The sequence below is a fragment of the Hemiscyllium ocellatum genome, chromosome 47, assembly GCF_020745735.1.
Source record: "Hemiscyllium ocellatum isolate sHemOce1 chromosome 47, sHemOce1.pat.X.cur, whole genome shotgun sequence".
NCBI lineage: Eukaryota > Metazoa > Chordata > Chondrichthyes > Orectolobiformes > Hemiscylliidae > Hemiscyllium > Hemiscyllium ocellatum.
Window position 1 is genome coordinate 7,126,380 of NC_083447.1, and position 9,576 is coordinate 7,135,955.

The window sequence follows — 9,576 nt, forward strand, 5'->3', positions numbered from 1 at the left end:
ATTCCATAAAATCAAAAAAAAGAAGCCTTGAAAAACAAAAATGAAAATACACACACACACATATCTAATGTTGGAGGAAAATTGCCTTTTCGATGTAGCCAATTTGTTGCATATTGATAGGATTGATTTGCTTTCAGATTTGGGATGTCCCTCAAACCAGATCAGATCATAAAATCCCCAGATGTGTGTGGAAGCAGGTTATTCAGCCCATCGACTCCACACCACCCATCCCAAAAGCATCCCACTCAGACCCAACCCTTTTCCCTGTAACGTTGCATTTTCCATGCCTAATCCACAAAGACAGCACATTTTTGGACCAGGATAAATGGGAATAGGTGTTTCTCTCACAATCCTAGGGCGGCACAGGTTTGGTTTCACACTTGGGTGACTGCCTATGTGGACTTCGCACGTTCTCCCCGTTCTGCGTGGGTTTCCACCGGGTGCTTCAGTTTCCTCCCACATTCCACATGACCAGCTTAGGTGGATTGGCCATGCTCAATTGCCTCATTGCGTCACAGGGATGTGCAGGCTAGATGGATTAACCATGGGAAATGCAGGGTTATAGGGATAGGGTAGGGGGGTGGGTCTGGTTGGGACGCTCTTTGGAGGGTTGGTGTGGACTCAATGGGCCGAACGGCCTGCTTCCACACTATGATACAGAAAGATTCTCCATTAAAGAAGAGGAACCTGAAAAGATAAGGAAAAGCTAATCTTTGCCATCTACTTTCTCTGCCTTGATCTATTGGAGAATAGCTTCTAGAGAGTGATGGGCAGTAAGGTTGCTATGGGAACAAGAGAAGGCCATTCAGCCCTTCAAGCCTGTACTGCACCATTTATTTAAGCCACAACTGCTCTTGTACCTCAGAGCAAAGCGTTTCCTGATTGATAACAGTGACGATACATTTCATGGTTATGTCATTGGCTGAAAAATGCAATGAGATTTCTGCTGGGTGTGAAAAGCATTATGTGTAGGGGGTCCCTGATTTACAAACATCCAACTTACAAACACTCATACTTGTGAACCCAACCCATACAGGGACATAGTTTTAAACATCCGACATGTACATTTCCTGTACTTATAAAAGACAGCTTTATATTGTCCTACAATGTATTCCAATTTATGTAGAAATTGACTCATAGACTCGTACAGCACGGAAACAGACTGTGTGGTCCAACTTGTCTATATCGACCAAATACCGTTAATTAATGTAGTCCCATCTAAAATCATTCAGTCCCCTCCACCAACATTCATTAGCAGCAGTGTGCGCTATCCACAAGATAGAGTCATAGAGTGTACAGCGTGGAAACAGGTCCTTCAATCCAACTCATCCATGCTGACCAGATATCCTAGCCTAATCTAGACCCTTTTGCCAGCATTTGGCCCATATCCCTCTAAATCCTTTCTGTTCATGTCCCCATCCAGATATCTTTTAAATGTTGTAATTGTACCAGTCTCCACCACTTCCTCATTCCATACATGTACTGCACTTGTATGAAAGATTTGCCCGTTAGTTCCCTTTTGTTCCTTTCCACTCTCACCTTAAATCAATTTAGTTTTGGATTCCTCTACCCTGGGAAAAAGACCTTGACCATTCACCCAATCTATGCCCCTCATGAATGTATCAACCTCTAAAAGGTCACCCCTCAGCCTCTGACACTCCAGGGAAAATAGTTCCAGCCTATTCTGCCTCTCCCTATATCTCAAACCTTTCAATCCTGGCAACATCCTTCTAAATCTTTTCTGCCCCCTTTCAAATTTAACAACATCCTTCCTATAACAGGGAGACCAGACTTGCATGCATATTCCAAAAGTCACCTAACCACTGTCTTGTACAGCTACACATTCCTGGAAATTATGAGGCAATTTAAGATAGCCAATCCACCTACCTGCCCATTTGTGTCCACGAAGACACATGAAGAATATGCAAACTTCACAGTGACCCAAGGCTGGAGTTGAACCTGGGTCCTTGGTACCTTGAGGCAGCAGCGCTCCGTGCTCAGTGATTTGCACTGCTACCTCACAGTGCCAGGGACTCAGGCTTGATTCTACCCTTGGATGACTGTCTGTGTGGAGTTTGTCCATTCTCCCTGTGTCTGCGTGGGTTTCTTCCCTCAGCCCGAAGATGTTCAGGCTCAATAGATTGGCCATGCTAACTTGCGCAGTGTCCAGGGATATTTGGATTACCCATGCGAAATACAGGGAGAGCTGGGTGGGATGGTTTTTTGGGGGGGGGGGGTTGGTGTAAACTGAATGGGCCATATGGCCTGCTTCCACACTGTAGGGATTCTATGGATGTTAGATTAGAGTCCACACCGACCCTCCGAAGAGTAACCCACCCAGTCTCATTTCCTTCTGACTAATGCACCTAACACTACGGGCAATTTAGCATGGCCAATTCACCTAACCTGCACATTTTTGGACTGTGGGAGGAAACCGGAGCACCTGGAGGAAACCCACGCAGACACGGGGAGAATGTGCAAACTCCACACAGACAGTAGAGAGAATTTCATTTCCTTTTTATGAAATAGTGGCCATGGGATCTTGTTATATCCACTTGAAGTTGCAGACATGCTCAGTTTTAACGTCCTCAAGACGAGGCACCTCTGACACTGCAGCACTCCCTCAGCCTTACGCCAAGATTGCCCACCTTGATATTTCTGCTGAAATCTGTGGATTGGGACTGGCACCTTCAAGTTATAGTCTGACTGTAGGAGATGGGAAGTGGCACACAGCTGATACTATAAAACTGTGATGCACTTCACAGTCAAATTCCCTGCTGACACTCACTGCCTGTTTGATCGATCGGGTGAGGTGAATAATGGAAAATCGCATTACAAGAGCAGGAGCAGAGAGAGAAAAGAAAAACAAAAATATTCCAACACAGGAAGAAAGTTCACAATAATATCACAGCGGTGTTGAACCTCTCGATAGGACAAACTTCGAATTCTTTTTCTGGCAACGCTATTGTTTATGCAAGAGGTCCCAGGCAAACTGAGAGCAGAGAACACACAATGCTACCTTTCCTGTCCTGCTTAATTGCCACTTCCGCCCTTTATTCTCGACATTCCGATCATGTTGCGCAGACTTGCCCCTTCAGAAGCCAAAACATAAAAAGCAAAAACATTGCAGGCGGGTGAATCGTCTGTTTTGCTTCTTTTACGGCCAGGAGTCGCGACTAAACAAGATAGAGATTAAAGCAGGAGGAAATGTTTGCAATGGAAACCATGCTGCCCTCTATCCCATTAGCCAACCCTCTTCCCGTCTCCCAGACTGCAATGGGAGAGACTGGAGCTCAGCGGGATCAAGCACAGTTCACTTTGACTCCACTCAGTATCTGGGGCAGTGCAGTAGCTGAGTGAATGTGTTCGTTCCTCTGACAATCCCAGCCCTTCATCAGCCAACAACAAGGAAAATTCTGAAGAAGGATCACTGGACCTGAAACGTTAACACTGCTTTCTCTCTCCACAGCTCCAACAACACTCAAGATGCTCAACACCATCCAGGACAAAGCAACCCCACTTGATTGGCACCATATTCACAAACATCCACACCCTCCACCACTGACACTCAGTAACAGTGGTGTGTACTATTTACAACATGCACTGTAGAAATATGCAAAAGACAGCACTTTTCTAACTCTCAACCATTTAGAAGGACAAAGGCAGCAGATACAGAGGCACACCATCATCTTCAAGTTCCCCTCTGAGCCACATGCCACCCGGACTTGGAAATATATCGCCATTCCCTCACTGTCTTTGGGTCAAAATCCTGGAATTCTTTCCCTAGGGGCACTGTGGGTCAACCCACAGCAGGGGTACTGCAGCGTTTCAAGAAGGCAGCTCACTGCCATGTTCTCAAGGAGCAATTAGGGACAGGCAGGAAATGCTGGCCAAGCCACAAATAAATTCTAAAAAAGTCACAGGTCACAAGGTCACACAGGAGCAATTAGGGAAACAAATGGTGGGCTCATTAAAAGAGGATTTGAGTTCAGAAGTGGAGATGTCTTATGGCAGCTATACAGGACCTTGATGTGAGTATACCAGGAATATTTTGTACAGGTTTGGTCTGTTGGAGGGAGAGCACTGCTGTTAGAGCTCAGTTGGAGCTCCATCGTGGCCATTGTTGTCTCAGCACTCAGGACTCTCAAAATCTCACCCCATGAGCCCCCACCTGGCCCTGGTTTGTTTTCCTCCAATCCTCTTGTGAAAATTATAACCAGCTTTGTTTCCACCAACCTTGAGATACTGTATTCCAGTTCACACCAATGCACTGATGCAGTGGACAGTGGCAATTCGAGAAGGCAGCTCACCATCACCTTCTCAAGAGGCAACTAGGGATGGGCAATACATGCTGGGCTCTCCCAAACCTGTGAAAATCTTTTTCTAAGAAAAATGCTCAAACTGATCTCTCATCGTTAAAAATCACACAGCACCAGGTTATAGTCCAACTGGTGTTGTGTGACTTTTAACTTTGTCCAACCCAGTACAACACCAACACTTCCACATCATGATCTCTCATCAGCACAGGACTAGGATGTTTCTTGGTGGCCACTCATCTCAGTCTAAAATTAGCCCCTCTTGCTTGTCCATATAGAAATTGAACAGTGTCAATTGAGGGAGTCATTATGCTTCTGACAGCAAGAAATTTGTAAGAAATACAAAGTTTAAGACAGAAGCCTTGAGCCAGGAGGAGTCAAGTCGGCTCAACTTTAGGGCAAATTGTTGCTTGCTGACTTCTGTGTCTCAGCCTGAAAACGTCACCCATTGGAAGAGAAGTGGAAGGTTGGCTTTTATTTCCAAGGGATACAAGGCACAAGCTAGATCACAGATAGAATACTATAAATTATTTAAGTTCTAAGGAGAGATACACTGGAATTGGAGGCAGTCCAGAGAAGGTTCGTTAGACTGATACAGAAGGACTGGGTGGAAGTGGCTTCTGCAGATGCTGGAGATTAGAATGAAGACTAGAGTGATGCTGGAAAAACACAACAGGTCAGGCAGCATCCAAGGAGCAGGAAAAACGATGTTTCGGGCAAAAGTCCTTCATTAGGAATATGAAGATACAGCGGGACAGTATTATGAGGAAGAGAGGGAGTAAATTGAGCCTGTACTCATTAGAATTTAGATGATTGAGAAGTAACCATATCGAAACAAACAGGATTCTTAGGGGTTTCAAAGGGAAAGGTTGTTTCCTCTTGTGGAAGAGTCTAGGACCAGAGGGCATCATCTCAGAATAGTGTCACACATTTAAGACTGAGATGAGGAGGAATTTCTTCTTTCAGAGGGTAGCAAAATTGCAGAATTCTTTGCTGCAGAGGGCTGTTGAGGCTGAGTTATTAAGGCTGAGGTAGACGCATATTTAATAAGGAAGGGACTCAAGGTTTTATAGGGAAAAAGCAGGAAAATGGGATTGTGGATTACAGATCAGCTACAGTCTCATCAAATGGCAGTGCAGACTTGAATGGCTGAATTTAGGCTGAATGGCTTAAATCTGCTCCTAAGTCTTATGGTCTTTTGATCTCAGGTAAGGGTGTTGAAACTAACTCATGCTTCATTACCTTAAAGCCAACATGTAGCTAAAGGTAGCTCAGTGTGTACCTCAAGACAAAGTGATGCGATTCCCATGCCTTTTGGGGTCAGTTAGAGACTAATTGTTCTTGTGTAGATCATCAGGTCAGTTAGAGGTCAAAAAATGTCTTGCACGTTTCAAGTACTTTTGATTTGGAAAGTGTGGCATCAGAATATATACATATAACACCTCAGGTATGAGGATTGCATTACACAACTGCACATGTTTAGAGACCAGGTGGCATTGCTCACATTGTGGTCAGTCAGAGTGCAATTGTAACCTTTACTAAATCCAAACTCCACATCATCAAGTCAATTTCTCCCTCTTCATTTTGAAGAGGAAGTTATGGATGCGAACAGTTAAGAGTCAGATGAGGACGGGAGTTGCGATGTCATGTTGTAGCAGTACAGGACATTGGTTAGGTCACTTCTGGAATACTGCATTCAACTCTGATCTCCCTGCTGTAGGAAAGATGTTGTTAAATGTGAGAGGGTGCATAAAAGATTTACAAGGATGTTGCCAGGGTTGGGGGGCTTTGACCTATAGGTAGAGGCTGAATAGGCTGGAGCTGTTTTCCCTGGAGCTTCGGATGTTGGGGGTGACCTTGTAGAGGTTTATAAAATCATAAGGGTCATGGATAGGGCAGACAACTAAGGTCTTTCACAGGTTAGGGGTGTCCAAAAGTAGAGGGCATAGGTTTAAGGTGAGAGGGGAAAAGATTTGAAAGGGACCTAGGGGGCATCGTTTGACACAGAGTGTGATCTGTGTATAGAACAAGTTGCCAGAGGAAGTGGTGGAGGCTGGTACAATTACAACATTTAAAAGGCATCTGGATGAGGATATGAATAGGAAGGGTTTGGAGAGATATGGGCCAAGTGCTGGCAAATGGGACGAGATTAATTTAGGATATGTAGTCGGCATGGATGAGTTGGACAGAAGGGCGTGTTTCCATGCTGTACATCTCTATGACTCTGTAACGCTTAACACAAGCGGCACCTCACTAGTGTGGTTAGGGCCTGCTTTGACACTTGTTATTGACATGTTGAAAGAGTGAATCGCCAGTTGCTTCCAGTTAAGCAGCAACCCTGAATGACTTTCCCGGAAGATAATAGCGTCTGGGCAGTGACAACAAAGTTGTGACAGGATATGGTGAGGTGACTGGTCAGCAGTGTCTGGCTCAAGCCTCCAAGTGACGGTGGTGGGGGGAGGGTTTTCTCTCCCTTTCACTGCTGTTTAACGAGGATGCGGTTTCTGTCTGTAAATAAACAGACCAAGGCATGCAGCAACTTCCTCCGAAACACTCACTTCCCATCCTTTCAGCCTTATCTCCCGACCAATGTGCAGTCAGTAGGCGGTTTCCTCTCTCCACACACTGCGGCCCTTTTTCCAGCCTCAGGCAGCAATTGGCCTATGTTGACCGGTAAACAAGGACACAGGACAGAGCGAAGGGTCAGGGGTGAGGGTCGGCCAATTCTCCAATTCATTGGCCACACTGAAGTTGCCATCGAATGGTCACTGGGTGACATTAGCCATTTGTTATGGGAGGTTACTCCCAGGTTATGGGATGGAAGAAAGCAGAGAGAGAGAGAAAACATCAAAAATAGAAGCAGGAGTAGGCTACCTGGCCCTTTGGGCCTGCTCTACCATTCAGTAAGATCGTGGCTGATCTTTATCATGGACCCAGCTCCACTTACCCGCCCTCTCACTATAACCCTGAATTTCTTTACTGTTAAAAAACATTATCTATCTTCGCTTTAAAAGTGTTTACTGAGGAAACCTCAGCTACTTCACTGGGCAGGGAATTCTGCAGATTTACAACCCTCTGAGTGAAGAAGTTCCTTCTCGATTCAGTCCTAAATCTGCTCCCCCTAATTTTGGGGCAAAGCCCTCTTGTCCTAGTTTCACCCAGCAGTGGAAACCCCCTCTCTATTTCTATCTTATGTATTCCATTCATAATTTAATATGTTTCTAAAAGATCCCCCCCTTATTCATCTATATTCCAATGAATATAATCCCAGTATACTTAGTCTCTCCTTATAAGCCAACCCCCTCAACTCCAGAATCAACCCAGTAAACCTCTTCTGCACCCCCTCTAGTGCCAGCGAGGAGACCAAAACTGTACACAGTACTCCAGGTGTGGCCTCACCAGCATCCTATACACCTGCAGCATAACCACCCTGCTTTTAAACTCAATTCCTTTAGCAAGGAATTTGTCTTCTTAATTACCTATTGCACCTGCAGACTAACCTTCTGTGATTCTTGCACAAGGACATCCAGGTCCCTCTGCACAGCAGTGTACTGCAATATCTTACCATTCAAATAATCATCCTTTTTACTCCCAAAATGAATGACTTCACATTTATTAACACCGTATTCTATCTGCCAAACCTATGCCCACTCACTTCAACTATCTTTGTCCCTTTGTAAAGTTTCACAGTCCTCTGCACATCTTGCTCTATCATTCATCTTATTATCATCTGCAAACTTTGACACACAACATGTGGACCACACCTCCAAATCATCCATGTAAATTGAGAATAATTGCAGTCCCATCACTGATCCCTGAGGCACACCACTAGTCACTGATTGCCAACCAGAAAAGCACTCATTTATCCCCACTCTTTGCTTCCTGTTGGTTACCAATCCTCTACCCATGCTAATACATTGCCCGTAACACCTTGCATTTTTATCTTATGCAGCAGCCTTTTGTACAGCACCTTGCCAAATGCCTTTAAGAAATCTAGATACACCACATCTACTGGGTTCCCATTGCCCACTGTACTCGGAAGGTCGTCATGGAGAGATAGAGAAAAGTATATAGATGTTGAGAGCGAGAAAATACTAGAAACATGGAATATGGAAGTAGGCTATTCAGCCCATCGAGCCTACTCTACTATTCAATGTGATCATAGTGACTCAGTGGTTAGCACCATTGCCTTATAGTGCCAATGACCCAGGTTTAATTCCACCCCAGGCGAATTGTGGGGTTTTCATGTTCTCCCTGTGTTTGGATTTTCTCTAGGTGCTTCTCTCACAGTCCAAAGATGAGCAGGTTAAGTGGTGTGGCCATGCTAAATTGCCCATAGTGTCCAGGGATGTGTAGGTTACGTGGATTAGCAAGGGGAAATGCAGGGCTAGAGGGATAGGGTCATGAGTTGGGTCTGTGTGGGATGCTCTTCAGAGAGTCACTGTGGACTTGTTGGACCGAAAAGCCTGCTTCCATATTTTAAGAATTCTATCTTCCATCTCAGTGTGATACACCTGCTCTGTATCTATACTTTTTAACACCTTAAGCTTCTCAAAATCTATATATTTATTTCTTAAATGCATTCACTCCCTCCACCCCAACATTCTGGTGATAGACAATTCCATAGTTTCGCCACACGCTGATTGAAAAGATTTCTCCTCATCTCAGTCTTCACATATCCTGAGACAGTGACCCTCCTCCCTCCTCCACCTCCCCTCCTCCTCCCCCCCCCCCCCCCCCCCCCCCCGTGATAGACCTCCTAGATAGAGGATACGTCAATCTGTATCCAGGCTGTCTCGTCCTGTCAGAATTTTATAATTTCAGTCATATTCCCTCTCATTCTTCTAAACCCCAGTGAATACAGGCCCAGTTGACTCAATCTCTTGTCATAAAACAAACCTACCATCCCAGGTATCATTCAGAAAGAAACTGCATCCTGGTCAAACAGCATTGAGTCACATAGATCCTTCAGTCCAATTCGAGAATAATCCCAAACTAAACTAGTCCCACCCATCTGTGCATGACCCAAATCCCTCCACGTTTCTTTTTCATGAACCTTTCCAAATGTCTTTTAAATGTTGTAACTATACCCATATTGGAAGTTCATTCCACACATTCTCCCCATGTCTGCGTGGGTTTCCTCCGGGTGCTCCGGTTTCCTCTCACAGAACAAAGACGTACAGGTTAGGTGAATTGGCTGTGCTAAATTGCCCATAGTGTTCAAGGATGTGCAGGTGAGGTGCATTATCCATGGGTAAAT